This window comes from Marmota marmota, unplaced genomic scaffold (assembly GCF_001458135.2).
Source record: "Marmota marmota marmota unplaced genomic scaffold, marMar, whole genome shotgun sequence".
Taxonomy (NCBI): domain Eukaryota; kingdom Metazoa; phylum Chordata; class Mammalia; order Rodentia; family Sciuridae; genus Marmota; species Marmota marmota.
The window spans coordinates 15,749,996-15,770,624 of NW_026000016.1; the positions used below are offsets into that span (position 1 = coordinate 15,749,996).

Genomic DNA, 20,629 nt, shown 5'->3' on the forward strand with positions numbered 1-20,629 from the left:
GGGCACTGACTTACTAAGTGGTAGTGAGCAATTCACTTCCAGCATCAAGCTGATCAGTACCTGATATTCTCAACCTTTCTGTGTCCTATCTAGGCATTAGTTTTATTTTTAAAGGACCCCAGTGATTTTAATATGCAGTCAGAGTTCACAACCACTGATCCAGAGGTAACAAAGATAATGTTTTAAAAATATTAAAGCATTCTGTTTTCATTTCCCTGTTCAATTTCTATTTTATTGCAGTCTTCCTTCCCTAACCTGACCCATTAGGGAAGTGAAGACTCTGGAATGCTTCATTCTCCTATTGATATGTCAATACCAATGTATCAAGAGCCAAGCTTGACAAGATAGGTCATACAGATCTTCCTCTTTGTGTTGAAGGGTGGGAATGACTAGTATGTGATATTTAAGAAAAGGACGACATGTCCCTTTGTAAGGTGGAAGGAAAGGAACAATGTTTCTTTTTTTTTTTTTAAGTTTGCTGAGAGTTTTATTATGAACCTACTCAAAATTTATCACATGCATCTTTTTGGCATCTCTTGAAAGAATCATTTATTTTTTCCCCTTTATTCCCTTAACGTGGTGAATTGCATCAGTTCATTCTTTTATTATTAGTTGTTCAAAACATTACAAAGCTCTTGACATATCATATTTCATACATTTGATTCAAGTGGATTATGAACTCCCATTTTTACCCCATATACAGATTGCAGAATCACATCGGTTACACATCCACGTTTTTACATACTGCCATACTAGTGTATGTTGTATTCTGCTGCCTTCCTATCCCCTTCCTATCTCCCCTCCCCTCCCCTCCCTTCCCCTCCCCTCTCTTGTTTCTTGTATGTAGGATTTGCTGCAAGTATCCATAGCTAAGGACACATAAGTTCTGAGAAGACTAGTAGGTGATTGGAAGCCTGAGGTTAAAACAAAGACTGCAGATGTGCAGGGATTTCAGGCTGAGAGAAAATGTCTGAAGACAAACCCCAATAGTGAAGGCCAGGGAATGGTACTGTATAGCAGTCCTGGGGGCAGACCACCATTCCAACCTGTCTAAAGCAGAAATAACTAGGATCAAGAAAATGTTCTGTGGATATCTGGCTCTCATTCCCCACTGCACAGATCATATAAACAAAACCTCAATACCTGAAGCTCCACTCCCAAACCACTCTTAGCTGCCAAGAAAGTCTGAGGAAAACAGTAAATGTGATCATCCAAAAGTGACTGAGTTATCTAAACTGATGATATAAATTATGGCAGCACGTAGAGAATGCTCATTGAAACCTATCCTTCAAACAGGTTTCTGAGAAGGAAAATAGATCAATTATCGACAGCATAAGATTGTGTGTGTGTGTGTATGTTATATTTTTACTTATTTGAGGACTCTGAATTAATTGAATTTTAAAATTCTTCCCATAAAAAGCTAGGATTCTAAACCAATTTGACTTCAAATTAAATGGGATAGTTAACAAATGGCATAATAAATTTCACCAACTACTGAAGGCATAAAGTAGAATTTTCCTTCAATATCTGACTTGCAGCCCAAAAGAGAATTAACATTTTTATCTCTAAATTTCAAAAACTATGGCTTTTTAAATTTGATTAATAAATCATTAACAGCTATCTAAAATTCCTACTTGTGTCAATTATTAACAATAGTCATAAGCTAATTGACTGTAAGAGCAAACATCACAGACTGAACCATTAGATTTGTCTTATAACCCAGCTTCCATCCCTGAAAAATCACATTTGCCAGTTCAAAATTGATCATTAATATCTAAATGGTTAAAATAATATAACTGATAAGCTGGACCTGAGGTGCCAGTCTCAGTGTCCTCAAGTTTTCTGTCATTTCTAAAGAGCCTCTTGAGACAGCAAATGGTTTAGCAGATCTATGGTATCTAATTTATCTAGGGGATTCTTAAAAATTAAAAAAAAAAAAACTTAGATGGCTGGATGTAGTGGTCCCCTGTAATCCCTGCATTTTGGGAAGCTGAAGCAGGAGGATCACAAATTTGAAAGGGCTGAGGTTGAAACTCAGTGGTAAAGCTCTTTCCAAGCCATATTCGAGGCCCTGATTCAATCCCCAGCATCGCAAACAAATAAACAGAAAAAAAAAAACCAAGAATAACAACAAAAACTTAGATGTCCAAGTTTGTCTAATATTTTTCTGAATAATTAAGACTTAGCACTGATAACTTCTGAATAACTTCTTTCAAAAGTCAGGCACTGAGCCAGGTGCTGTGGTGCATGCCTATAATCCCAGCAGCTCAGGAGGCTGAGGCAGGAGGATCACAAATTCAAAGCCATCCTCAGCAAAAGCAAGGCCCTAAGCAACTCACTGAGACTCTGTCTCTAAATAAAATACAAAATAAGGCTAGGGATGTGGCTCAGTATTAGAGTACACCTGAGTTCAATCCCTGGTACCCCCTCCCATCCCCCAAAAAAATGTCAGGCACTATGGTGAATGAAATATTGGCAATAATTATTTTTTGGCATTCTTTTATTATTCAAGGAATATTTCTTTATGCTTTAATTAATTAATTGTCAGATCTTATGATGCATGATGATATACAGAAATGAAGGCATGATCCATATTTCAATAACCTCCTAATACAACAAGACCAACAGACACAAAATGGGAACAGAGCAACTAGGTAGAAGTTGACACAGGACATTATATGATAGAAAGTTTCAGACATCCATTCTCACTGTAGGTTCTTCCCAATAGAGAAGATAAATACGTTTCAAAATTTTATCTTAAGCAATTATTCTTTATCCCAACAAGACCATTCTGTTATTTGTTATTGAAAAAAAAAAGCAGTTATCTTTTTAAAGCATATATAATAGGTGCTACTAGCTGGCACCAGATTCACATAAAATGTTATGCATAAATTGGTTTTCTACAGAACTAGATATATCTTCTCAATAAGATATAAATAACGTTACCATTATTAAGTAAGCGCTCCATAAAATTGTTCAAAAATGTACTATTTTCTGGAAACAGTATTAAGTACATAATATTGCTGGACTTAAGGAATAATAAAATGTTATTTACATTGGCCCAGAATAGAATCATAAGTCATTTCCAGTGATTCAACAGTGAATTTATTTTCAACACAACTAAGCTGCATTGTAACATTATTGTAATATTATTTATTAGAAAGTAGCATTTAATACTATGGAACCCATTCCTGAAGGAGTAATGAGGACATCATTGATAAATATTACTGCAGCAGTGTGTGTCTTCATAAGGTGCAAAACAGAAGCTGGAACTCTTGGTTCCATTATTGATATCTGTAAGAGAAACTAAATACCATTTAGTTCCTTTCATGGCATTATACTTTTCTTTCTTTTTGGCTCTGGGGCTGGAGCCCAGGTATTTACTCATGCTAAACACATACTCTTCCACTGAGCAACACCCCCAGCCCACGTAGTAAAATTTTGTAAGTTGTGCCAGAGACAGACTTATATCAGAACAATCAAGAGAACTCCTGGTGAGGAGCATCATTGAGAGATAGGAATGGAAACCAGCTCTCTTTATGTTCTTAAGCAGCTACCAATTAATTCAGTTTCTGACCCTGTTAGCTCCGTATTTCCCACTCACAAACTCAAAGATGTCTTTTGAGGCAGTTACCCTGGAATTTCCTTCATTTACCTTCCAGAGTTATTCGATCATTTGATTCATGCTCAGGCTCATTTGCTGACTACAGATTCTTGGCTCTGTAATCCCATTTCAACATACGCTATGAATGAGCTGTGCATGTCCAAGAGGCAGAAGGAAAGCTAATGTAGCAGAGGGAAGGAATCATACCACATCAGTTTGGAGCTGTGCAAAATAGTTAGGTGAGGTAGGAATCATGGGTTATGGTAAGGAGGTTTCATTCCAAACATAAAATGACCAGCAGAGGTGTTTTGTTGTAGAGGTGTTTCTGTGTTTTTTGTTTGCTTTTTTTTGGTAGTGCTAGGGATTGAACCCAGGGATTCATGGATACTCGACAAACAATTTACCACTGAGCCATATCCCCAGACAAACCAGTGGAGGGTTTTAAACAAGGGAGTAACTCCATATGTTATGGTTTAGATATGAGGCGTCCTCCAAAAGCTCCCTGTGTGAGACAATGCAAGAACATTCAGAGGTGAAGATTAGATTATGAGAGTTAGAATTTAATCAGCAGATTAATCCATAGGATTTACTCAGTGGTAACTGTAGGCAGTAACTGTTGGAGGAGATAGGTCACTGGGGGCGTGCCTTTGGGGTTTACATTTTGTCCCTGGTGAGAGGAGCTCGCTCTCTCTGTTTCCTGATTGCCATGTCCTGAGTTGCTTTCCTCATCTGTGCAATTCCACCATGATGTTCTGCCTCACCTCAGGCCCAGAGCTATGGATTGAAACCTCTGAAACCATGACCTAAAATGAACTTTTCCTCTCTGATTGTTCTTGTCAGGTCTTTTGGTCACAGCGACCAAAAAGCTGACTTAAATAACAAATGATTTATGTTTTTAAAAACAGATGTTACATCCTTCACAAAAATTAACTCAAAATGGGCCACAGATCTAAATGTAAAATGATAAAACTATAAAACTCCTAGAAGATAATAAAGGAGAAAATCTAGGTGACCTTGGGTTTGGTGATGACATTTTAGATATGACACAAAAGGCACGATCCATGAAAGAAATAATTGATAAGCTAAACTTCATTCAGATTAAAATATTCTCTTCTGAGCAAGACACTACCAAATGATAAGAGAAGCCACAGACTAGAAAAAAAATTTGCAAAAAGCATGTCTGAGAAAGGATTGTTATCTGAAAGATGGAAAGAATTCTTACAGCTCGATAAGAAAATGAAAGATTGAAATTGAAACTGGACAAAAGATCTGAGAAGGTAGCTCACTTAAGAACATATAAAGATTGCAAATAAGATGTTCTGCATATATGTCATCAGAGAAATGCAAATTAAAACTGTAATGAGATACCACTATACCCATATCAGAATGGCCCAAATCCAGAACACCAAAAGTTGGCAGAAATGAAGAACAAAAGGAACTCTCATTCACTGCTGCTACAGCAATTTGGGGAGACAGTTTGGCTGTCTAAAAAACTAAACACACTCTTACCATATGATCCAGCAATCACACTACTTGGTATTTATGCAAATGAGTTGAAAATTTGCTTGCACACAAAAAACCTGTACATAGATGTTTACAGCAGCTTTATTCATAATTGCCAAAACTTTAAAGCAACCAAGATTTCCTTCATTAGATGAATGGGTAAATAAATTAGTGATGCAGACAATGAAATATTACTCAGCATTAAAAAGAAATAAGTTATCAAGCCCCAATGACATGCAAGCCCTTTAAATGCATGCAGTCAAGTGAAAGAAGTCAATCAGAAAAAGCTACCTACTGTATGATTCCAACCATAGAGCTTTCTGGAAAAGGCAAAACTATAGAGACAGTAAAAAGACCATGTTGTCAAGAGTTGGTAGGAGGAATGGATGAATAGGCAGTGCACAGAGGATTTTCAGGACAGTGAAACTACTCTGTATGATACTTTAATAGCACATATACATCATTATACATTTGTTCAAACCCATAGAATGCACGGCATTAATAGTGAGCCCTAATGTAAGCTATGAACTTTGGGTGATAATAATGCATCGTTGTAGTTCATTGTCTGAAACAAATATGCTACTCTGAGGGGGAGGGATGTGGAAATGTGGGATGCCATATATGTGTGGGGAGGGAATAAGGAAGAGCTCTGTAATTCCTGTGCAATTTTGCTGTGAACAAAAACTAAATAAAGTCGACATTTGCCAGTAAATGGATGAATCTGGAGACTATTATGCTAAGGAAAATAAGCCAATTCCCCCAAAACAAAGGTTTTGATATGTGAATGCTAACACACAACAAGCAAGGGGGGAGGGGAAGAAGTGAAGTTCACTAGATTAGACAAATGGGAATGAAGGGAAAAGAGGAATAGGAAAGGGGTCAGGAATAGGAAAGAAGGGGAATGAATTTGACTAAGCTTTCCCGTGTACATTTATAAATACACCACAGTAAATCTCCACAGCATGTATAACCACAAGACTGGGATCCTAATTAGAATAAGATGTACTCCATGGTTGTATAAATATGTCAAAATATACTGTCACGTATAACTAAAAAGAAGAAATAAAATATCAAGAGCAGTGAGTACTTTAGAAATGGATTATCAGGGTAGGATCAGGGCAAACATAGAAGCACCACATTATGGTGATGTGGATTTGCACATTAGCATTAAAGATGATGTGAAGGGGTTGCAATTGGAATATGCTGTGAAGCTGTAATAGACACAGTTTGCCGAGCATGCTGAAGGAAGGATATGTGAAGGGAGACTCCTGTTTATTCCCAGTTGGGTGAAGTGATGCCATCAACTGAGATGGGAAACCTGTGAGAAAAACAAATGTGAAAGCAAAGAGGAATCAAGAATGATTCCTGGATCGTAAGTATCTACTGAATTCTCTAAATGGAATGTAGCTCTTTCTGTAGTTGCTCTTAGGATTCACGACTTACAACATTTGCAAAACAAGAAGAGAGTATAATAATCTGTTTCTGGCTCAACCTCTTGTGCCACTGCCCCTTTGCGTCAGGATTGGTGACATGAACTTATCACTGAACAGGTAACTAACATTAGATGTCAATCACTGAGAGCCTGGAAGATATGTGCCCCCAGCAAAGACTCTGCTCTACTTCACTAAATTCTCTACAGTCATCCTACCACATTCTTTTACTCTATTCTGAAATCAGATCACTGCAGCCTAACAATGTAGAAGCTCTCTGTGAATCCTTCAATGATATTCCTTATTAGAGACTAGGAATCGTTTTTCGGTTACAACTTTAAACTATCACAGTTCTCAAGGAGATACCAAAAGGAGCCTAATGAGTAAGTTTGCCTATAGACCCTTTGAAATCACTGGGATTCCCCATGGTTAGTGTTCAGCTTTAAAATGTTTACAATTGTTTCAGCCAGAGTTACTTTGAAATAAAAAAGTCACCTGGTAGCAGCTAACTTGCCATAATTAGCCTTAAAATAGGGGTTCTTCAAGAAAAAAGCAAAAAGTCTCCAGCAAGCAAACATGAATATCCTTCTTTTCCATTACACCTGGCCTGCTGTGCATGTGAGTGATTGATCTTCCATTTCTGTGACTTTTTTGTTCTACATGAAGCAGACTACAATGTGCAAAGATTTTCAATAGGGAGAGGAAAAAAAAAAGGTCCTGCTTAGACCTGAGAATTAAGGCGTGTGCTCTGCTTGGTCCTAGATCCTGGACTGGCTGTCTCTTCATAACTATCACTGAAGCTGCATTTTGGTTCATATTATGTTGTTCATTTGGTGTATCAGTCACAGAATGATCAGTAGCTACACAAAACTTTGGGATTCCTGGTCCAATGACTTACTGCCATCAAACAGCTTAAACATTTTACTTTAATTGTTAACATGTTTATTGACAGTAGGAACTGAAGAACAAAACCTAGACTATCACTCTGATGAAAATTTTCTTTTTGAGAAGTGCAAAAGTAAACAGGCAAAGAGTAGGAAAATGGACCAGTTACTAACTAGTAAAAACAATGATTAATCTTGTAAGATACTGCTGTTAGTACTGGTGATTGGTGTGCACTAAGAGCTAAATAGCCAAACAAAATTCCTTATTCTATAAATAGCTCACGGTAAATTCACAAGGCTCACAAGCATTGTTAAAGTGGATAACCATGGGAAAATTAGAAAATGAGAAGTTTGAAAATCATCATATATTTGAATTAACCTTGATTACAATAGCAGCTTTGAAATCAATCAACTTGAATTACAAAGGATATGGGAGGTTCACAAATCATATGCTCTCAAATAGAAAAGAGGTGTACCTGTTTTATTCTGTCATAAAAACTCCATAAATTGGGTAGCGTATAAACAACAGAAATTTATTTCTCACAGTTCTAAAAAGTTCCGGAAAGTCTAAAATTAATCTGTCAGCACAAGGCCTGGTGAGGACTCACTTTTTGGTTCACAGAGGATGACTTTTTGCTGTATCCACACATGATGGAAGGTACCTCTTTTGGGTTTCTTTTTATAAGAGTACCAATCCAATAAATAAAGGAAGAAAGCACCATGATCTATCACTTCTCAAAGGCGCTGCCTCCTAGTAGAATTTTAACATATGGATTTTGTGGGGGTGCCCTGACATTTAGGCATTAACACTATACATCAGACACATAGACAAAGGCTGAGTGTAACACAAACCTCCATTTAGCAAGACTCCTATAGAGAAGATTAATTTCAAAGACACATTCTGTGGCACTAAACCTGATTTCCAAAAGGAGAAAAAGGGAAGTACTTTATCTATTAGTGGTGTTTCACAAGAGGATTCCACATATTTATTGTGAAACTATTCACAATATCCAAGATATGTAATCAGCCTAGGTGCCTGTCAACAGATGAAGGGATAAAGAAAATGTGGTGTACATATGTACCATGGAATATTATTTAGCCATAAAGAAGGAAATTAGGTCACTTATAGGAAAACAAATGGAACCAGAGATTGTCATGTTAAGGGAAATAATAAACCAATAAATATCATGTTTTCTGTTATGTGGAAAGTGAAAGGTTGAAAGAAAGAAGACCAGGAAGTAGAAGAGGGACTAATCAGAAAGGGGAAGGGAACCAGATGCTGGGAGAGGAAGAAGGGAGGGCAAGCCAGGGCAGAGGGAGGGTGAACAGGATCAAAGCATTATATGTGCATGTCACAGAAGGACCCATTAATCTGTACACTCAATATGCATTAATAATTGTAAAAATAAAAAAGAAACAGAATTTTATATTAACTTCTTTCTTAGATTATACATTTATTGCTAAAAGCTAAAACTGTATTTCATTTTCACCATTAGGGTGAAAAACCTAAAATAATCCCCACTTAATCTCTGCAATTCTTACAAAATCACATACAAAACAATGCAACTTCTTCCTCATAATTCAAGGTCATTATTGGAAACAGCACTATTTTGCTTAGACAGCAATGCCTATGAGGCTAGATGGTCCTAATTTCTAATGTTTTCTGAGCTTTTGTGTCATTTTATGCCATTTTTAGTGCCTCTGCCTTCTCCCAGTCAGCTGTCACTTTTGCTGCTCTCAGTGTCCTTGCCTCCAGCGACATCCATCATCCTCAGATTTGCTATTTGGGTTCTGATGCGGGTCAAGAAGCCAGACCTGGACTTTTAACACAGGGTCTCATAGTTAAGCAAATGAATCAATCAAAGCACACAAGTTAGAGTATGGGAATTTTAACACCTACTTTAGTTAAGACTTTTCAAGTTTATTTCTTGGCTGAGTTTTGGGTAAAATTAGATTTAGGAATATATGAGGTAAGAAATATAAAAACCGTAATGAGGAAAATGTGTTTTCACAATATCATTTAGAAAACTTAACAGAACATAAACATGATACAAGCTAATTAAGGGGTTTAGAGTTAAATGATATTAAATACTTGTCTGGAATTCTAAGATAGAGGTTGGCATAACATTGGGGGATAGGAGTGTTTTCTGTTCTTGGAGGACTAGGAAGATTCCTAGAGTAGTCTTTGAAAATGACAGTCACATGATGCCACCTTTCTCTTCCTACCTCCATCCACTTACCACACTTAGGATCAAAGGCCGCGTTGCACAAGGTGTCATGTAAAAGGGCTCTGTCTACCTTTCCAACCCCATTTGGTGCCTCTTTTCTCTTGCTCACTTTGCTCCAATGCCACTACCGTTCTTTCTGCTCTTCATCTGTACCAGGTTCTTCCTTTGCACTAGCTGTTACCTCTTTTCCTAAATAGAGCATAGCTGGTTCCTTATCCTTCCTTCCCCTCTCGAGCCTTACTCACCTGCAGTACCACAGTACTCCACTAGGCTGTCTATGAAACTGAAGATTAAAATCCCTTATGGGAAAAAATCTGATTATAGATGTAAAATTTAAAAAAAATGACAATAATACTAGATGTCATATTGTGGAGTACTTTGATACTTTCCAACATTAGTCATTTTAATTATATTTTCATGAGCATTCAATAAACTACATAGGTTAGCCACTACAAATCTAATTTTCACGGAAGCATAATATCAAAGGGAAAAGAGTAGTAAAATACTAGCTGGTCAGGTCTAAAATCCAATTCATGATTCCTTTTGACAAATTATATTAAAAGAGTCACTTGACCTTGACTTTAAAGCTTGCTGTGTAACTTTCCCCTAAAATTGCCCACCTATAGCATACTTAAGAATGCTGAAAGTTTTTTAATAAGTCACTTATTGAAAAAGCTATATTACTTTTTAAAAATGTTAATCATCTTACATAAAAAGCACAAAACAACAGGACCACAATGTACTTAAGATCCTATTTACACTTTGAAACCTCTTCCTATATACTGAGAGTAATAACAGTGTTGACCTTATTGCTGTATCAAATAATGTGTGAACAAGGGTTAGCACAGTTCTCGATGCACACAATATGCTGAGCACATGTTAACTTGTATTACCATCATCATTATCATCATTAGGAGTATAATGACATAAAGAAAATAATAACATAGAAGCAAGGGAGTAGTCTTACATGCTTTCAGATAATATTTGTAAGGATTTGAGGAAGTTGCTAATTAAAAATGAACAAATTAAACTATACTGAATGGAGAAAGATAAAAAACCAAATCTTAGCAACTTTAGTCTAAATATACAATTTATTTAGTTATATTTTAAAATTTGAATTAAATTTATTTTAAATAAATATACAAAAACATAAAATTTGGATATACTTATTGAGTACCATGTGATATTTCAGTAATGTTTAATGGTTAGTGTTTAAATCAAGTTTAGACATATCTGTCTCCTCAAACATTTATCATTTCCTTATAGTACAAACTCTTAAAATCCTTTCTTCTAGCTTTTTGAAATTTACAGTACATTATTGTTTTCTGTAGTCATCCTACAGTGCAAAAGCACACCAGAACTTCCTACTCCTCTACCTGTAATTTTGTACCTATGATCTGCCTCTCCCCTTCCCTTTCTCCAATATGCTCTCTCCCGGCTCTGGTTCCCACCATTTTATTTTCAACTTCTATGAGATTAAACAAGTCAGCACCTTTGGGAATTATATCTCTGCTGGGAGTGGAGCAAGAGCGCAAGACTGAGTTCACTTCAAAGCTATTCAAACATATTAAGTCAGATATATCATCAGACTAATGATATTTGAGTTTCTTTCTCTTAAAGTCAGTTTCCTTTTTTCATTTCTCAAAGCACTAACTGCTAACACTTGAAAATATGTAATGACGAACATCTTTATGTTGGAGTTTCTGAAAATGAAGTACAATTTGACTTGAAAAATCCAGTTTCGGATTGTGAGGACATATGTCCTCATTTCAGCTGAGCTGAGGAGAAATCTTCCATTGGGAGAGGATTTTTTTTTCACATTAATTTAAGCTGTTTTAAAATTTAATTTAATTGTTTTTCTTATGAAAGAGAATATTTATTTGGCCTAGCATGATGGCACATACCTATAATCCCAGCAACTCCTGATGGCACATACCTATAATCCTAGCAACTCCAGAGACCGAGACAGGAAGATCAGAAAAATTTGAGGCCAGCCTCATCAACATAGTGAGGCCCTAACCAACTTAAAAAGACCATGTCTCAAAAAAAAAAAAAATTCTAGGGATGTGGCTCAGCAGTAAAGTACCTCTGGATTAAATTGCCAGTGCTAAATATATATATATATTTTAAAATAAAAAGAATAAAATAAAAATAAAAAGAGAAAGATTATTTGAAGAAGATACCTGGTGTCAGTTTAAGAGAACAAAGCTTGTCCTTTTCTTTCAAAAATATAATCTGGTGCATTTTGGGAAAACAAATGAACAGGAAAGAACTGAGCCCAAATAATAACTGCTCCCTGTGAAATCAGAGTTCACTGGCTCTGTTAGGGTATTGATAAATTGAGCCCACAATTTTTTGCCCTGCCATCCCTTTAGAGACATGTGCACTTGCTGTGTGTGTGTGTGCGTACATTTTTCACTTTTAACTTTGATATGATTTCAGACCAACCGAAAGAACTGCAAAGTGGTTCAAAGAAAATCCCATCAGCCTCTTTATCCCAATTCTCTAATTGTTAAAATTTTGCACCATTTACTCTCTCTGTTTATTTTTAAAAGATTATCTGTTGACTCTTCCAACTGGCAAACACAACTTTACTTTAGCTATATACAGTAGGAATGTTCCACTGGCTTCTCCATAACACACTGAAGCGAGAGGCTGCACTTTCCAGTCCTTTCTCATACCCCCTGACTATGCAGGTGGTAACCAATACTTGAGATCATTGCTCTCCTCTACCTGTCTCCCTGGGAAGTAGCCATTAACCTTCAGAATCTTCCTCAAAGCAAAGCCCCAACCACTATTTGCATGCTCACAATTTCAGAAGAAACAGGCCAGAAATCTGGTGCATAATTTTTGAAAAGTTGCCAGTGCATAGGCTATAGAAGCACTAACTTAATAATAGGGAAAGCAGTTTTTATTCTCACTCTAGCCATGGCTTACATAAATAGCATTGAATATTACATAATAATAGGACACTATATCTACAAATCTATTCTTGGATAGAAAGAGCAGACAGAAGATAAAAGATGTAGCCAGGGAGCAAAAAAGACAGTTTCACTCATTGAGGCTCATGATAGCCACATTGTCAAAATATTTTTCAATTCAAAGGAACAGATGGGAATAATAGAAATGCTGTTCTTTTTTCATGACACAAAAAAAAGCTTTAAATTTGGATTAACACATTTTTTTTTTTTGGATTTTCTAAAACAGTTAAAGGCATTAGCCCATGAGATCATGGACTATTGATAGAGAAGCATCAGGGTTTGATTTGACTATTAAGGACAGGAAAGGGCATTATTCCTCTTGCGTTAACCTGATTTGTTTCTCCTGAACATCAGTAAACAATGCTTACAACATCACTAACAACTTTAAAGGGAATTGTTATGAAAAAATGTTAAAATTTTGCTACAGTTTAAGTTTTGAATGAGCACTTAAAATTAAAAATGTAAATTACACATTAGGTACAAAATTAAAAGGCAACCTCCCCACAATCTATAGGATATTTTATCTGCTGGTTCGAGCAGAGAAGCAGGAATGGAAGTTTCTAGGAAATATTAATTCCTGTCACATTTATATGTCATACCCATGCTGTGACTCTTTCTGCAGTCTAGCAGAGCTGAAAATGCTAACCCACCTCTCTGAGATGTTGTGACAATGTGGACTTGTCACATTGTAGGTAGCAGTTCAGGGACACCAAGGTGGCAAAGACAGGGTATAAGAAAGATGCCACTGAAGGACAAGACAGGGAGACAAGTCATGTCCCTATTTATGATAAGTTCCATTACCATGGCAACTCCCACCACAGGCTTGATAGCTTAAAATGACTAATGGGGGTAAAATGGGCGGTATTCTAAAGTCAATAGTGGTCTTCAATCCAGTCCATAGAGGACAGAGAACACCTCACAGATTAGCACACATAATATTAATTTCCAGACCTCAGGGCTCAAGACTTTCTCTCCATGGGCACACTCCAATCTTCCTTAGGGAGTGCTAGCTTCACCTTCAAAAAATCTTTGCCTGTTACTTGTGTGTGTCTTGCTCAATTCTTTGTTTGGGACACCAAGGACCTAGTTCCTAACAGAAACCCAATAATACAAATGGACATGTGCATTCCTCCTGCCTCAGAAATCAAGTACACATGTAAAGAACAGTAGACCATCTAAAAAAATAAGAAGGTCAAACAATCTCTTTACTACATTTGACTACTCTAAAATAAAAAATTAGTTGATGTGTCCAAAGCCAGATCTGATAGGAGATAATATCCTGATGAGTATTACCAACTGACAAAAAATCTCACAATGGAGATTGCAGGCATTTTTGAAGCAATTGTCAGGCATTTAGTCATTATTAAGGATTTGAGTGTTAGTGCTTCAAAACTCAGTTCCTCAGAGTCCTGCTTCTTCCATTTGGAAATAAAGGACAATCACTACCTAGCCTACAAGGTCTTTCTGTAATGAATAAGTAACATATGAATATAAAAGGCTTTTGTCACCACATATTGCTAGATAGGTTCTAATCAATATTATTCTTATTAGATGAAAATCTACATGTAGTGTTATTCTTATGTTTGTAGAGATAAAAGTTCATAACCCACTTGAATCAAAGTGTGGAATATGATATGTCAAGAAATTTGTAATGTTTTGAACAACCCACAATAAAAAATTAAAAAAAAAAAATAAATAAATAAAAGTTCAAGTGGCATATATTTTCCATGTGTTTCTGTTAAGTAATGTCATGTGAACAGAGGAATAACTTGATCCGTGAAGTGTATATGCCAGAAATAAACCAGCTTCAGGACAGCTGAAAAAATTCTGTTAACTCAAATCTGGTCACTGATGGTTGGTACAGACATCACAGCCTTTAGGCAGAAAATCCTCCGTGCTTTTAAAACTAAACCATGTTTAGTGTCATCCAAATGGATGTATGCAGGGATGAAGGAGAGTATCAAAATAATTCAAAATATGTGCGTTTGGTGTCTGGGTGTTTGCCATATGCCTGGCCCTGGACTGAGGACTGAATACAGAGTCAGGAACAAGTGAGGTACAGTCAGTCTCAGTCTCTCTCTCTCTCCCTTTCCCTCTTGCTCCTCCTCTCCAGAATTAGATAGGCAGTCAGATGAGTCAGGCCAATTTTGAGAGAGTCCCCTGAAGCTGGAGATTGAGATGTTAATTCCTTCAGGGCCCTTCCTCCACCCTTATCAAGAACCTGCCCCCCCCCCAACCTATTGCCAAGGTAACTTGTCCCAGGAATTGCCCCTCCCTACAGGGAGCTATAAAGTTTTTAATTAATGTGTCCTGGGCTGCACCATCCTGCCCTTCCCCCTTCAGCCCACCTGTTTTCCACCTTTTGGCCATCCCAGGGAACATTCCTAGGCCTAGTCATGTCCGCAGGAAGGAGAAAGATAAGGTGAAGTGGGCAGGAGAACAAAGGAAGCCTGGGACATCTAAAAAGGGCAGAACACCTGGCTTCTTGGGATACCAGCCATGGTCCCCTTCTCCCTCCCAGGAGAAGTCTATGTTACCCCTTTTTAAATAAACCCTGCTTTATATGTTTGCCTCGATGTGCTTCTTTAATATTCAAACTTCAATATTTGAGGGAACAGAACTTATCACCAATATCCAGCAGTATCAAACTTTCACATTCATCTTGAAAGTTTTGTCTTTCTTAATACTTGAGAGAAATTATTGTGCTTTGTTTAAAAGCTGTGGAATTTATAGTTGAGAAAATTTAATGACTCATCTAAAAGATGCATTTTTTGTTTGTTTGTTTTAGAAATTATACTTCCATGTTCTTCCTCGAGGAATCTGGCAGGAAAAACAAATCACCTGGCACAGCTGTAAGAACTGTGTAAGGTCACCTCTTCCCATTGACCTTCTCTATTCCCTACTTGAGTCAGGGCATTCCATCAGCATTTGTCTGGGTTGCCTATTATAATGGCAAAGAGTTTATTCATGCTATAGACTGACCTAGGTTTAATTTTTCCACCAAATTTCTAAATTCCTCCCATCTACCCAAATGCTACTGGGGAAGTTACCATCCATTTTGGTCCTTAATGACCCCCTCTCCTCCGGCCACTCACATTTTTGTGCCTCCCCTCCCAAACTGTTGTGTCCCTCATTAAGCTATGGCATGCTGCTTCTGAGATTAGATTACAAAAAAAATAAGATTTTGGACATAGGGCTGTCTATTTTAGGGCGACATGGGGGAGACCATGTCTTGGATAATCTTAGGGAGATGGTGTCTGTGTGGTCAAGAACTGAAGCCTATTGCCAATCATCAAGTGAATGAAGCTGACCATCAATCCCTTCAAATGACTACGGTGTTGGCCCACAATTTGGGGCATCATGAGAGGTCTTGAGGCCAGAACCATCCAGGAAGTCTGTTGTTTTATGCTGCTAAGTTTTAGGAGTAATTTGTTTTGCAAGAGTCCATAATTAATATACTCAGGCAAGCTTCAAACTTCAACTCCAGTGATTCCCAAAGTATTTTCTAATTACAGCTGGTCATTTCTATCTGCAAACTGTTCTACCTTCCCTTGCCTCTTGGCTTCTTTTCTTTTATCAAAAGCATGACTGCTAACATGACTTGTTGTTACTACTTGCTGAACAATGACTATGTGCCAGGTATTGTACTGAGCAATTTACAAATGTCATATGAGGTCATTATTATTATCCCCATTTCAAATGAAGAGTTTGAGACTTGGAGACATTTAGTACAATCTCATCCAAAAAAAGAAGTTGGTAACTGAGCCAAATGGTTTTAGCTAAAGTTGCATCTACTGAACAGTATACTGAGTAAAGCTGACAGCTATGTTAGTTCTTTCCAAATTTTCAGTATTTGAAACAGGGAAAATATAAATGAAGAGAAGCCACCATGTGTAAAACTTATGCATAGTGTGGGGAGGAGGACTAGAAGTGAGAATCTTGATGTAATCCATCATCTGAGCATTCAGTTCACAATAAAATGTCACCCTTCCCACCCTCTTTGTCATTGTGTGTTTCTAGATTAGAGAAACAACATAAATTCTGGACAAAGCCTTTTTAAATAATGGGAAAAATGCTAAAAAAATCACCATTTCTACTCTTTGTATGGTGAATTTTTGTTATAAAAATCAATAAAAAATCTGGTGCAAGGCAATTTCATTTTTGAATATGGATGTCTAAACCCTAAATCCATATAACCCAACAAAATCCAATATCACATTAGAAAATGATGCATCATTATTTATTCTGGGATTTCAAGGACCATTCAACATTAAGAAATCCATTCATGGAGTTCTACTATTATTAAAATATATTAGGACAAAAAGTACAAAATATTTCAGAAAATTCAAAACCAAAATACATTACAATGGTGGCTATTTTTCCAGAGTTCTGCAATATCAAAATTACTACAGATATTAAGACATTGTTTGTCTTTTTCACTCTCAGTCTCTTGAGAGTATTTGTAGATTTTCCTAGAATTTGTAAGATGTGATACAGCCTGGGATGGACTGGAGAAGAAGATCTGAGAATAAATCTTCCAGTAAATTCAATACTTAAGTGATGTGCAAGTGTAAAATAGAGTTATGTGGGCTGGGGTTGTAGCTCTGTGGCAGAGTGATTGACTAACATTCACTAGGTCCTTGGTCTGATCCATAACTCTTCCAGAAAAACTTCCCCCATCCCCAAACACAACAAAGCAAAACAATAACAACAAAAATCTTTCAAAAACAAACAAAAAACCCCATATAAACAAAAACTCTTTGGGATACACCACAAGTTTTAGGAGTGAAAAGAAATAATGTGAAAACTGAAGCTATATAAAATAGAAAGTAATGTCTACTTTCTTAATTATGTACATAGTTTTTTAAAAAGGGTACAATAGAAAAGAATTCCATTTATAACAACAATAATAAGCAAGCAAAGAATCCTAACAAGAAATGTGTAAACCTACACGAGGCAAATCTTAAGATGTTCTTGAAAGTCACAAACACAGGTGTGGACAAAAGGACAAGGCGACTCAACAAGGGAAACAAAAGAAATCTCAACCTCTCGAAATTTCAGTTTCCATGTTTGTGAAATGATGATAAGATTAATGCCAACCTGATAATCCTGTGAAGATTAAAAAGAATTATATAAGAAATGTATGGAAGATTACATTCCACACCAATTTTCACTTGGCCATGAGGTGGGAAGGTATGCTAGACAGGATCTGGGCCCTAACATATCTGGGCCCTGGGGACCCCAGGGCCAATTTGTAAACTCCTATGTTTGATGTTAGCTAACCCACTCAGCCCTTGTGGGCTCTTGTGCAACTGAAATGCCCTGTGCTGAGATTCCTTAGCTGTAAAGATGAAGATAAGAGTGCTTCATCTGGTGGTTGTTGTGATCGCATGAGCTATATCATTTATACTGAGGGCTAAGAAGAGAGTATGGCACTGATGAATGTTCTCTAGGGGCTAATAAACTAATTGTTATTATCTTATACCCATCTTCTTCTCCCATATTGTGAGGGCAGAGTATTAGTTCCCCAACATCACCTCTGATGTGTGGGGATGGAGTTTCAGAGACTCTAAGACTTCACTCTCCTCCTTCATAATCAAAGGTAATTAAGAACCAACCAAGACAAAAAGAAAATTGGCAGCAGCTTCCTGTTTTGATTTTGTCTTTTATCTTTTTGCTTAAAGGGACACATTTCAGGAATGTGAGAATTCATAAAGGAAAAGACTGATTTTACATCATCTGAACTATAAGAAATATTGTCTGTGTCTACCCTTTTTGGCATGTGTGGAGAACTGACAGAAGTTCTTAAACATTAATATGAAGTTGCTGAGAGTTACCACACAATCAACACCTGTTTCCTATTGCCTTCTTCAGCACTTGAAAAGGAAGAGATAAAATGTAGGACATTACAAGAATACATAAGATGATATAACTATATGCCTGTTTTATATAATTTCTAGGCCTGAATATCTTTATTTTTATTTAATTCTTTGGTTCTCATTGGTTATACTTGACAGTAGAATGCATTTTGACATGTCATACATAAAAGGAGTATAACTTCTCATTCTTCTGTTTGTACATGATATAGAGTTATACTAGTCATGTAATCATATATGCACATAGGGTAATAATGTCTGATTCATTCTACTGATATTCCTACCCCAAGACTCTTTCCCTTCATTCCCCTCTGTCTAATCCAAAGTATCTCTATTCTTCCCCAGCCTCCCCCACCCTTATGGTGAATTAGTATCTGCATATCAGATAAAATATTTGGCTTTGGTTCTTTGGGATTGTTAGACCTGATTTACTTATAAAAATTGCTAAAGATATTCTTCCTTGAAGAAAATATTGTCTGTCTTTGAAAAATGTATCCAAGTTATGATCACTTCTCTTAGGGAAGCAATTAAAGAAGTCTTATCAGAAATTAATCTAGTGGGAAGGATAGATTGTTTATAGAAGACTTTATTTCTCAAGATAATAAAATATGAATATGTAAAGGGAGCAAACATTCAATGTACTCCCTGATTTCAAAGCTTGTGATCCTTTTTAGAAATGACAAATATATGGAAATCCATACTGATTACTGTGGAAAAATTAAAATCAAAAATTAAAATCAAGTAGATTGAGGTGCCCCCACATACTAGGCTGAGAGGTCATGAGAGATTTTGTGGAAGTTGTACATCTTTCCCCAAGAGTTGCCCAAGAGTTCACATGCTGAGAGTCATAGTTTTTATTCCAACAGAACTTTTCAGTTTTGTAGATATTCACCTGTGCCATCTATCTCATCTCTAAATCCTTTCTTGTCCCAATAATTTCTTTCTCTTTGTCCTTAGCCCCCTCCTTTCTGAGATGTGCTTTACATACTTTTTAAGTTACCCAGTCTCTGACAAATTGATTGTAACCCCTCTCCCCATTCTGGTTTTTGTTTTTAAAACTTGTTTGAAATTTGTAAGACCATAGAGCACATGTTCAACTTACTTGAATCTGCCTCCTGAGTTGCAACTCAGTTCAATACAAATAATTTTTTAAAATCAATTTTGCCTCAGTTTCTTTTAAAAATTGACATTATGAAACTTCCAAAATCATTCATGTGTGTTTTATGTGGGAACACATCCAGAGAATGGTTATATATGCATTGTTGAGATTGAATGGGATAGAGAATTTAGATTACTTTCACATGTGTGAAACTCATGCCCTAGTTTTACTAAATACCAGATTACTGCTTAAAAGAATATCAGATATTAACTTTGCATACAAAATAATGGACTTCAGTTACAGGAAAAAAATGTCAATCAAGGAGCAAATGTCATGCTTGATAATATAGCAACTACAATTTAAACCTCAAATTATTTTCCCTCCACCTGGACACTCCATTCCTAGTTTACTAAATATCAAACAAAATCTGCAATACAATGAAATTTAAAATTTGAACTGATTAAAAACATGATGTGCCATCTCTTTTCACTAAGTTGGTTGGAATACAACGCTCTCAAATTTCAGTCTGAGACCTTCTAATCAATATCACTCTTGCTCTGTCTTAATGAGAAACAGCGACTCTTTGGAGTGAGGTTCAAGTAATGAGCCAGGAGAGACAACCTTTATCCTTCCACCCTGGACTATTGAGAAGACAGAGATCTCCTTGCTCTGCAATGTACTGGATTAAAAAAAGGATGAAAATGTTCATTCACACAAAATCTGCCTCCTTTTTTCCCAAAGTAAAGCAGGCTAATTCTACTTCCTTTCCCAAATGATAGATGCTCAAATACTTGAAGACAGATGAGTAACAACATCTTTGCCTTAAGCTTAATTTCTCATATTCTCTACTTCTCATCTATGTTATCACCATCCCCTTCCCATCACTTTGCTCATTCTGCTCCAAAGATGGCAGTGTTTCTGCATGTTACCCCTGAAAACGCAGTGCCCGGAATGGCAAACACCAGCTATGTTCTGAGCATTTCCAGGCACAGCAGAAGCACACATCTACCTCGATGAAGGTCTA

General features: G+C 36.6%; 1 protein-coding gene across 4 annotated transcripts in view; it reads right to left on the reverse strand.

Annotated features, from left to right (window-relative positions):
- Nucleotides 1–20,629, reverse strand: part of Rgs7 (regulator of G protein signaling 7) — a 460,451-nt gene that overhangs the window by 40,061 nt on the left and 399,761 nt on the right. The gene's annotated exons all lie outside the window — the stretch shown is intronic.